At 32.6% G+C, this 12,612-nt stretch overlaps 1 protein-coding gene across 4 annotated transcripts in view; it reads left to right on the top strand.

Moving 5' to 3' along the window:
- LOC140451013 (sodium-independent sulfate anion transporter-like) overlaps positions 1-12,612 on the top strand; it is a 129,672-nt gene that overhangs the window by 80,932 nt on the left and 36,128 nt on the right. The window lies entirely within an intron of this gene.

Here is a 12,612-nt window from a genome sequence, read left to right as displayed (position 1 = left end):
TGGCTGGTCCATAGGAGTTTATTATCTATATGGATGCCAAGATATTTATATTCTTTCACTACGGGTATAGTAAAATCACCTATGGTATACAAATCGGGTGTTTTAAGTCTATGCCTAGTAAGACACATAACCGCTGTCTTTTGCTGTGAAACACTAAAACCCATAGTATGTAACCAATCACGCATGCGGCAAAAAATATACTCTAAATCTGTAATACATCGTTCATATGAACTATGGATAGTATAGAAACAAATATCATCCGCGTACTGTATAACTTTTATAGTGTCATTCATCAAACTATGCAGCTCTGCTGTGTATACATTAAATAAAAGTGGACTCAATATTGATCCCTGCGGCAAACCGTTATATACTGTTCTTGGCCCGTGGAGTACATTTCTGTGGTCACGAATATAAATTTTTCTGTTTAGAAACAAATTTATTAAGTTATTTGATACCTGTTTGCTGATACCAATTTTACACAATTTTGTTTTTAAAATACTCAAATCAACCACATCATATGCACCTTTTAGATCCACAAATAGGTATAACATGTATTTGTTATCAGATAAGCATATTTGTGCATCTGTAACCATATGGGTCAATGCATCTATCGTACTACGGCCTCTCCAAAATCCATACTGTGTAGTGGGTAGGAGAGAATTGCTTTCAATAAAATGTTCTAGGCGAAACTTAATCATGCGTTCAAAAGTCTTGGTCAGACAAGACATTAACGATATAGGTCGATATGATGAGGGTAATTTTGGATCTTTAGATGGTTTTTTAATTAAACATATAACAATATTTTTTAAATCCTCAGCATAATCTTGTTTTACCCACCAGTTGTTAAAAATTTTTAAAATTATTTGTTTAGCTGAAACTGGAAGATTGTGTAAAATTTTATATGTAAAACCATCCAAACCGGGAGCCGTGCTTCTGGTTTGGTTTAATGCCAAAATTAACTCTGAATAAGTAAAAGTTTTAGACATAGTATCTGAAGTAGAACAAAAATGAAAATTTTTTTGATTGTCTACATTGACATTAGAGACCGAAGGCGGGGCCAGCTGATTCAGAACATCCTCAATTAAATCTTCGTGCAATGGAGGTTTCTTTTGTTTATGATATTTGTTTCTTATAGCTTTTACACAATTCCAAATGTTTGAAAGGGGTGTAGATCTATTGAGTTGATTAAGAAAGGTTATCCAACTATTTTTTTGTTTTAACTTGGAAATGAGTTTAGCCTTTGCTGCGATATTTTGGTAATTCAGATAATTTGTAATATTTCCTTGTCTTCTGAACAATTTAAGTGCGTGGGAGCGACTTTCAGCTATATCAGAACATTCTTTGTCCCACCAATAGGGCCTTGGGACAGAAGGAATGAAAGGTTTTTTAACGGGCATGGATGCAGATGCTGCTTAAGATATAACTTCAAATAATTTTTTTGTTATTTGACAGTTATCTGAATCATTTAGAGATAAATTTGAACTGATTTCATTTTCAATAAATGCTTGAAAGGCTGACCAATCGGCACGACCGTCATTCCACTTGGTTGCCGGATTGATTTCGATAGATATGGGAGCAATTTGAAGCTGAATCTGAATAGGGTAGTGATCAGAACCTAAAGTGTCTTGATATACGGACCAATTTACCAAATCTGCCAAAAAAGGGGAGATAAGAGTTAAATCAACTGCAGAGTGATTACCATTGGGATTAACTCTAGTGGGCGATCCATCATTTAAAGTAATTAGTTCCAAAAAATCTAAAGCTTCTGTTAAATCCTTTCCCCCGCGATCTTCCGGAATAGGGCCCCACCTGTAATAATGTACATTAAAATCGCCGCAAAAAATTGTACGAGAGATATCAAACTGTACCAATAAGTTTAACCAATCTTTTTTTGTGGCTGCTATGTCTGAAGGTTTGTATACTGAAACGAAAGAAATATTTATATCTGGAATAAATACTGCACATACTTCAATGCCCCTTGAAAAATTTTGAATTATTTCACTTTCTTGGTAGTTAATTGTTTGTAAGATAAATATACCAACTCCGCCATATCCGTCATCACGACACCTTTTAATGAAGTTATATCCCTTAATATTAAAATTACTATTAGACCTAAGCCAAGTTTCGGAAAGTATGATAATATCAACATGGTTTTTATTAAGGTAATTTAACAAATTATTTTTATTAGATGTTATTGATCTACTATTCCACTGCAAAATTACTAATTGGTTTTTAATTGTTTGTTTATTAGCCATTTTTAAAGTTTAATCAGTAAAATAGTTTTTCACTTGAATCTGATTCACTATATGTTTCCATGGCATCATTTGGATCACTTGGAACAAACGCACTTTCTACAAAGTCCCGGATATTAGATTCCATGAGAGTATTTGGTGGTAATTGAAAATTTTTTTGAAATTTATTTATGAAGGAGGTAATTAACATTATAGTTTTCTCTTTATAGTCCATAAATTCTTCTCTGTAGGGGTTAGGTATAATGGGTTTAGGTTTTTGACTAGGTTTAAAAGATTTTTTTACAGGCATCGTATCTGGTGTAGGAGAGGTTGGGTGTGTTCGTTTAATTGTTTTAACAGTATTCACTTTAGAAGCTGGTTTTGGTTTATTAAAAGTACTATTAGATGATGGACTGTCGCCAGAAGTATTCGGTAAAGTTGGAAAATTGTTATCGTTGTTTAAAATAGAGAAACGGTTATTCGTAGCCACCTTCGCATATGATGGATTATTGTATATATTTTCGGCTTCTTTAAAAGAAATGTTTTCAACTGACATAATTTGTTTTATCCCCTTTTGCTTTGCATATACAGGGCAAATACGTGAAATTGAGGGGTGGTCGTTATTATTACAATAAATACACAAATTATTTTCTTTACAATCCTCTTTTGTATGACTTGTATCTGTACACTTTTGGCATCTCTCATTTTTTGATTTACATTGTCTAGCTGAGTGGCCATATCTCAGACATTTGAAACACTGTACAACGGGTTGTATGTAAGGTTCAACATGAAAATTGCATAAATTTATTTGTATACATTTTGGAATTTCATTTCCTAAAAATTCTACTATTATCATTTGTCTATTTACCAAAACTACGTTTCCATCAGAGTCTATAATTTTCCTTTTCATACGATTGACACTTGATACCTGTTTGTTTGATTTGATAGCCGTTAATAAATATTCTTCAGAAAAGAAAGTATCTACCATCCTGACAACTCCTTTTTTGTGAGTGTAGAATTTAGGTATAAATGCTATTAACTCATTTTTTAATATAACTTCGTGGTTAACTAAACTATTGGCTATTTCTAAGGTATTAAAAATAACCTTTACCCTATTAACTCCTACCGGTTTAATGTCTATTACATCTTTTTTTAAAATTTCATCTTTAAGTAGAAAGTGCCCTATTTTAATTGGAAAAAGTCTCCCTAAATTTTTATTTTTATGTTCCACAAACACATAAAATGGGCCATTATCTCCTGGTCTATAACTGTTATTCATATCTATTTGCTGAACATACCTGCTATTATCACTATCAGTGTTTTTTTCATCGGGCGGCTTATCGCCGCCCGTTTTTTCTGACATCACTTACGCCTTAAAAAACTCTAATATGCTCTCCGTAAATATCAATACCAAAACTAACAACTAATTACACTTCTTATATTTTACAAGAAACAATCACCAGCTAATTCACAAAACTCGAATACGTCCACCCACCTTGACTAACGAATTCGAACTCCCTGTCGCATTTTGTTAGATATATTTGATTTTGTTAGTGTAGCGATGGTCTATTCGGCATTTTGTTAATGCTTTTAACATTTTCTGATGGCTTATGATATCGAATGCTTTCTCATAGTCGACAAATATCAGTGCCAATGGTTTGTTGTACTCTGCAGACTTCTCTATAAGATTCTTTACCAGTAGTAAGTGTTACGTTTTTGCTGTATTCCGATCTAAATCCAGCTTGTTCTCTAGGCTGATAGAAGTCTAATTTAGGGTCCAGTCTGTTTTTAATAATTTTTGTGAAAAGTTTATATATGTGTGAAAGCAAACTGATAGGACTGTAGTTTTTTAAATCTGTTATGTCTCCTTGTTTGTGTAATAAAGTAATGACTGCATTATTCAATTGAGAAGGAGTTTTTCCTTGGTAGAAGCATTCGGTGAAAAGCTTGGCCAAAGCCTGGATAATTTTATTTCCACCTAGTTTGATCGCTTCGATCACTACTCTGTCATCACCAGGGGATTTGTTTTTTTTTATTTCTAAAAGTAAAGTTTTGATTTCGTATGGAGTTATTTCTGATTTTGGGCAGTGACTGATCTTGCCTTTCGTTGGTGCTCTCATACATTTTGCGATAAAAGGATTCGACAACCTCAAGGATTTTGGTTCTATCAGTAGTAATGTTTCCATCTTCGTTTTTTATTTTGTACATATTTTTGTTGCCTGCTTTGTTCGTATTTCGCCTCAAAACTTTTAAACTTTTGTTTTTTTGAATTATTTTAGTTATTTCTCTTGTATTGTTTTCTCTTACGTCTTTTCGGATTGACCGGTGGATATCTTTATTTAATTTCTTCATTGTTGTGTAATTGGAGCCGTGTTTTTTCGTCAGCTGTCTTTTTTACCTATTAGCTCTTTGGTATTTTGGCTTAGTTTTTCTTTATGGGTCAGACCGGTCGGGCAGCACTCCCTTTTCGTTTCTTTTAGAGCCTTTATTATTATGTCATCATTTGCTTGATCTACATCTTCTATTTCATCTTTCAGGTCTGTGTTTTCTGAGGAAATCTATTTCTTTTTTCTTGTTTTTAGGATCATCTTTGTTCCCCAATTTGGCATTTAATAGTATCTTAGCTCGGATTTATCCGTGGTCACTTCCTATTGACGATTTGTTGAGTACTTCAATGTCTTCAATTATTTCTTTTCTGTTTGTTATGATATAATCTATTATATTTTTAACACTGCCATCTTAGCTGATACATGTCCATTTACGCTTAGACTTTTTATTAAAAAAAGAGTTCATCATGAATAAATTTTCTTGGTGTAAGGAGTTCAGAAATCTTTAGCCTCGTACATTTCTTTCACCACAGCCATACTTACCCATTGCTACTTCTGCATCATCTTGTTTAAACCCCATTATCGCATTAAAGTCGCCTATAATTATTGTGTAATGATCTGGTGTGGCATGTAACGCGGTTTCTAGGTCCTCATAAAATTTTTCAATTTCTTCATCCGAGTGGGTAGTCGTTGGAGCATATATCTGGATTACCTTAAGGTTATATCTTGCATTTAGTTTGAAGATGAGATATACAATTCTGGGGCTTATGCTGATACTATATATGAGCGAGGTTCCTACAGCCTCTGCCGCTTCTCGCATTTCGACCGCCATCGTTTTCTATCCTCCATTCGTCTTCTTTGATGGCTCTATCTCTCATTATGTGCCGTACATTTTCCTCCCAGGCAACTAAAGGCCTTCTTCTTCTTGTTGTTTTGGTATGTAATTTAAAGATTTCTTTGGCCATCTATCTTCATTCATTCGCTTCACGTGACCATACCATACTAGTTGTCTTGTTTCAATTCTGTCTACACTGGAATATACAGTATTTGTCCGCCTTCTAATATCTTTATTCTTGATTGATCTTTTTTGGATACACCACACGCTCTCCTCAGAAAATCCATTTCTACTACTTCTATTCTTTTTCTATCTTTTTGCGTGATCTACCACACTTCTACCCCATAAGTCATAATAGGCTCTACCAAGGTTCGATAGATTGTCAATTTCGTTTCTTGTCTAATATCTTTAGACCATAGTAGAGAGTTTAGAATGTTTACCGCGTTTTTTTTTCCTGCTGCGTTCTGTTTTCGATGTCTCTTTTGATAGTGCCTTCTTTAGATATTGTAGATCCGAGATATTTATATTCATTACATGTTTTTGGGCTTCTAATTTCTAACTCTGGATCTTCATCATCTCCTATTTTAAGATACTCGGTCTTTGACATATTCATATTGAGGCCCCATTTTTCATATTCTTTCTTTAGTTTCCTAAACATGTAGTCCATGTCTTCCTCATCATTCGCTACGACTACCTCATCATCTGCAAAAAATAAAATTATTAGACATTTACCACCACCTATGTCTATTCCCATTCCGGATATTTGTTTCCTCCACTGCTCTAGCGATGATTGAATATATATTTTAAATAAGGTCGGAGATAGACAACATCCTTGTTTAAGCCCCTTTGTTATTGGAAATGATTTAGATATAAAATTGTCTTCTTTAACGACACTTCTTGCATTTTTGTATATATTTGCGATAACATTCACATACTCTCTACCGAGACCTACTTTTGTCAATGTTTGAAACAGCTTTTTCAAAGGTACCGTATCGTATGCCTTCTCTAAATCTACAACCAATAGGTGGGTAAATAGATTCCTTGCCTTCCGTTTTTCGATTACCTGCTGCAGAACGAATATACCATCAGTGCACGATCTTACTGCACGAAATCCATTTTGTTCTTCTATGTCTTCGTATTCTGATTCTATTCTTTTTTTATTATTCGACCGTACAACCTCTCCACTCAGCTGATAACAGTTCTTGTTCTTCAGGTGCCATTTCCGCTACGCAGGTTGGCAATCATCATAGCTATGTTAACAGTTATTTCCCTATAATTAAAGCATTTACGTTTATCCCCTTTCTTGATAATTGAATTGATGTATTTAACATTCCAATCATCAGGGATATTTTGTCCTTTTAAGCATTTGTTAAATAGTTGAACCAATATCTCATGTAATATTTTTGGTCCATACTTTATTAACTTAATTGGGATGTCTACAGGTCTTGCTGCTTTCGATCTTTGAGGGCATCGCCTAACTCTCCGGTTGTTATCTCAATTTTTAATACATAGAAAGCACACACAAAATATAGTTGAAAGTATCAGCATAATAATTGAGATTATGCTGATACCTTCAACTATATTTTGTGTGTGCTTTCTATGTATAATGAATCCTACTCCACCATTTGAAGTGTCTTCTTCACCTCTTAAAAGATGCTTATTCAAAAAAAGCTTTGCCTCATTTAATATTTCGAGAAGTATTCTCGCGTGAATAAAATTCTAATGAACCTACTGAATTATTTGTTTCTTATATTCGAGCTTTGCTTGCACAATTACCTTATTCTCTTACTGAAGAGATTCAGTTGGATACGGTTTATGGCTTAATGGTACGTACATTACAAAAAGGCTGCAAAGAAATAAATTTCAAAATTTTAAGGAAATTTTAATCGAATCTCGAGAAATTAAAGTAAATGTTTGGTTACTACTGTAATGGAAGAATAAATAGATGCCTGGATAACTCGGCAAAATTCTATCTAGCTCACTTGAAAATGATATTAAAGATCTAGCTAACATGTTGCAAAGGTTACAAGTATTTAAGTTGTGTAGATAGTGCAAAATGTACTTGCTTACGCTGTTCTGTCAAGAATTTAGGACACCTTCTGATGCCCAATGGAATCGCTCCTGATCCTGAGAAGATATCAGCAATTGCTGAAATGCCTATTCGATCCAGTTAAACACATTTTAGTAGTGTTAGTTTCGACGTTTTGTGCTAAAACACTAAAACTCGTAGTTAGTTTCGACGTTTTGTGCTAAACTTCAAATGTATATCCAAACCTCTTTTAGACTTAAATAAGAATAATGTAGCGTTCGTTTAGGGACCGGCAAAAAACCAGGCTTATGAAAATCTTAAAAGATTGCTTACACAAGTTCTTATTCTGCAACAAGCGACTTTTACAAACTCTTTTGTAATAAAAACAGACGCAAGTTCATTAGCACTTGACGCATGTCTCCTCCAGGGGGACGAAGGAAATAATAAGTCGATAGAGTACGCAAGTCACTTACTTACAGCGGCTGATCGAATCTGTAGTACGGCAGAGCGAGAAGCTTTAGCTATAGTATATGCAGTTAGTAAATTCCGGGGTTACATAGAAAGTTCGCCTATTATTGTTAAAACAGATCCTTAACCACTAAAATGGTTAATGTCACTAAAATCTCCTACTAACCGCCTTGCTATACTGTCATTGAAAGTGGAAAGGTATCACTTACGAATTAAATATGTTCCTGGATCAACGAATTGTATCGCCGATATGTTATCAAGATCTATTTATGGTCCAGACACAAAAGATATTTGTACAGTAAGCAAAAAAAAAACTTAGAGAGGAACAGTTCACTGACTAAAAGATAAAAATAATTATTGATTGCCTTGAATCTGAAGTAATTACTATTTAAATTGGAATAAGCCACAATTAAAGGTTATAGTTATAGTAAGTTTATTGACGTTTCAATGTCCACTTAGGAAATCGTTCTCATATTGAATCTGAAGAACATGAATTAGTAGACATTAACCGATATACTGATCGCGAATATGTCTTCATTTCTACTGGCCTACCATTATGCGAGATGTTGTTAAGCATAAAAAGAAAAGCCTTGACTCCCAAATATATAGATCTTTGAATCTGAAACCGGCAGGTCTTATTTAAACACCTGTGTTGGCACACCGCTTTAAATGTGTGGTATTTGATTAAGTGGGTCCACTACCTGTGCCTAAAAAAGGAAACAGATGAATTTTTTCAAAGAAAGATACTTTCACAAAATGGATAGAACTATTTACGTTAAAACAAGTTACTGCTGAGAAGTGCCCAAAGGTACTAATAAGCAAAATATTATGTTTACGGTACGGCACTCTTCGTAGAATAATAAGTGACAACGAACCCCAATTTGTTAGGTATATATACTGCCTAGGTATTCAGCAATCACTCATTTCTGTTTATCGCCTTGCCTCAAATTCAGAGGAACGTAAAAATAGAGATCTAAAGATTCAGATTTCCATATTAGTTCAAAAGGACCATACTAAATGTGAGGAAGTGTTACCCAGTAATCGTTTTTCCATGAATACAGTACCAAGTTTAGCTGCTGGTTATTTTCCTGCATATTTAAACTTTGGGCATGAGCTAAGTAGACTTACGAAAGCCTTACGAGCTATTATCACGGTCTCAACTACATTTTTTATTTGAAATATTTGTTTATACCACGCATAGTTTCTTGGTAAATAGTTTTTTTTTTCAGTTTTACCCTACGAGGGGAAGTGGTTTTAGGGGGTAGCCGGGGGGTATAAATAGTAAACTATTTGCATATTTTTTTGGGTTCCAAAATTAACATTCTCAAAAAATTTAGCTTGCTCGTATGATTTTTAGAGATTCAGTGGCATTTTCGTCTGTGACGACTGGAGTATAAATAAATAAATTTATTTATAACAATACTAAAGCATGTCTTGCATTTGGTCATACTTTTTTAGATGGCTCTATTGTTTTTACGTCGGCTTAAAAAAATGAAGAAAGTTGGTTGATTGAAAGCCGAGAAAATACATTTTTTACGTATACCGATTTGGATATTTAAAAATCAATTTTTTTCTTCCTAATTTTTTTGGTATTGTTCATGCGCAAAACCGTTGGTTTTTATTATTATAATATATATTGTTAATAAATTTTAAAACATTCTTGAGGCCGTCCAAATAATCTGATTTCAATTCCATAAAGTAGGTTAGATAGGTTAGGTTAGTATTAAAACGGACAAATATTCTTAAATTATAATAGAAAGGATTTACTATTAATCCAAAAAGAAATATATTTCTTAATATTGTTCTGAAGCTATTTTCTTTAGCAATTACTATTTAAACGGGAATAAGCCACAATTAAAGGTTAAAGTGGGTACGTTTATTGACATTTCAATTTCCACTTCGGAAATCGTTCTCAAATACAAACATTAGTAAATTAAACAAAAAAAAAAAATGTTTAACTTACTAATGTTTGTGTTTTGAGAACGATTTCCGAAGTGGAAATTGAAACGTCAATAAACGTACTTGAACCTTTAATTGTGGCTTATTCCCATTTAAATAGAAATATATTTAATGTTTAACCAATTGACCCGAGTTATAAGTATGTATCGGTGGCCTAGACAGTGTTTTCGGTTCATAAACAGTAATATCTAAGCTGAAATTAGTACAAAGTATTTATAGCGGATATAAGACATAAGTATTTAGATATTTATAGGTATAAACACGGTACATATCGGATCGTAAAAATATAATAGAATAGAAGCAATCAGTAATAATTAGTCATTGTTGATATAAGGTATTTCGTAAGTTAGGGTAGGCGATGTATTGTTTATATGTTACGGCTGATATTGTTAACAGTCGTTAACCTAATGTCTTCTTCTTCTTCTTTTTTTATGTAGACATGACTCTGTTTTTCAATGTGCCTCCAGTAAGTTTACTTTTTAATTAAAATGAGCGCTTTTAAACATAAATTTAAATGTTATTGGTGATTCACTCCAGTTTAGCATAGTCCATAATTTTTATTTTTAATGAAACATCCTGTAAATTCCATGTTTTCAAAAGCTCCTTAACAACCTCATCTTAACAAAGTATATTATGTAAGGTCTATTATGAATAATACAGGGTGAAATTTTGAAATGATGTATAATTTTCGTCAAGAAATTAAATACAAAACCCAATATATTGATATTTAGTTAAGAAAAGTGATGTGGCAACTTGTCCGTCACTTCAATAATCCTTTCATTACTTTTAAATAAAATCTTTCAATCAATATCCATTAAATAACTTTTAGTTTCTAAGTTGGTACTAAGCAGCGACTCCAAGTGGCAGTTTTGGAAAACTATATACGTGTTTATCAGACTAGAGTCACTCTTGTTCTGATCGGAGAGAAGTAAAGTTTGGTTTTAAACCAGTAGGCGGCCAGGGATGTGCTGAGATCTGTTTTAAGAATCTTAAATTTTGTTTTTTTTTCTGGGTAGAAGAGAAGTTGGAGTAAAGTTGTGGTTTGTTTTGTGTTTGGTTTATAGCCACTCTGAGCCGGTAAGTGGATCCAATTATTAATAAAAAAAGGAAAAAGTATAAAAACCATCAGCCATTTTGATTTCTAAAATATTGTCATTTCTCCTTTGATAGGTAATATATGTATATCTGTCATTTTTTACATCCTTTCATTAAGAAATATTCTAAATCTAAATTTATTAATAATATAAAATCATATGTCAACTTTCTATTTTACTTCCCAGCCTTAAAACCATATAATTATCTATCTTTGTTCATTTTCTCTCATACCGTTCTTTTATATTCTAAAATATCATATATTTATCTGAAATTATTATACGAAAAAAATCAATCCATACCACATAAAATATTGTCAAACCATTCGAAGGTCATATTTTTACAAAACCAAAAACAACGGTTTTTTTCCTTTATACAAGGTTCCTTAGTAACTTTTTGTATTACCTTTCCAGATTAATAAACCTTGTGTTTTTCCTTATTTATTCTCAAGAGTAAGAAGGAACGCTAACACAAATATTCTTTTTCGCCTACTAAAGGAGTTAATCAGGAGTCAAGGGGAAGGATTCATTATTTTGTTTCTTTGGCTTTATTTTAAGAAAAAGGGTTAAGTTATTCCCTAGGAGGATTATACACCTGATGCCCAGGGTTGATTCTCGTCATTCTTAGCTGTTTTTGTACTAAGTTTTTTTATTCATCAATTTTAATAATTTTCTATAATCATTTTTTAACTTTAAAGCATACTATTTCTTATAATAATAAAGACCCGTCATTTTTTTTAAATGATACTGAATAATATTTAAGGACTAATTGTCGACTACAGGTTGAGGTTTTAAATCCTCCCTATTAACTCTACTGTACGGTTTTTTGTGTACACATTTAATCCGAGAGTTCGTTATTGGTATTTTCATTAATATATATTTAAACCTTTGGCACTTATCCCCTCACGATCAGAGAGAGTGTCCATATTACTCTATTACTACTTTTAATTGAAAGCAATTAAATTGCCTTTTTAGGTAGAATTATTAATTTTTCTTACTTAAATTTATTATGTATAAATTTCTTAAATAGTATTAACCTCCTACCTTTCAGTAAATTTAAATTCAGAGATAATCAGGGATAAATTGTGTATAATCAGGGAATTTTTTTGTATATAACTAGGTTAACTGTACATAAGTGGTGGTGGATAGCATAAATAATTAAGATAGACTGTATATATTTGGTTAGGTATTAAATTTGTTGTTAAGACTAAATATTTCAATTAATACCTGCTTTTGTTTTCCATTGCAACGAAAAGGGTATACAGCATTACAAGATACCTTGGAAGGTATATGTTAATATTTTCCTGGCGCCCACTTACACCTTAGAGCAACTTTCATATTCTATCACTTACATTTACATCTATTCATATTTTTTTTGATTACCTTCTATCGTCATCTATTTTCTTATTCTATGGTCTCTGTAGAGCATGCAAATTGGCCGAATCCTCTTTTGAGTGTCAAGTAGTCACTCTCTGGCACAATCATTTTTATATTCTAATTTGGTTACATTTTTTCTACATTTAAATTTTGTTATATTTCAAATTCATATTTTATATTTTCCTATGTTTATTATACTGATCTAATCTATTCCTTTGTGAGGATTAGTAGTTTCTTTAGTGTATCAAGAAAAATTTTATAGTTGACGCTTAGTGGCGCACGAACACAACCTTCC

The sequence above is a fragment of the Diabrotica undecimpunctata genome, chromosome 1 (assembly GCF_040954645.1).
Source record: "Diabrotica undecimpunctata isolate CICGRU chromosome 1, icDiaUnde3, whole genome shotgun sequence".
NCBI lineage: Eukaryota > Metazoa > Arthropoda > Insecta > Coleoptera > Chrysomelidae > Diabrotica > Diabrotica undecimpunctata.
Note: the sequence above shows the minus strand (reverse complement) of the source record. Positions and strands in the feature narration are given on the sequence as shown.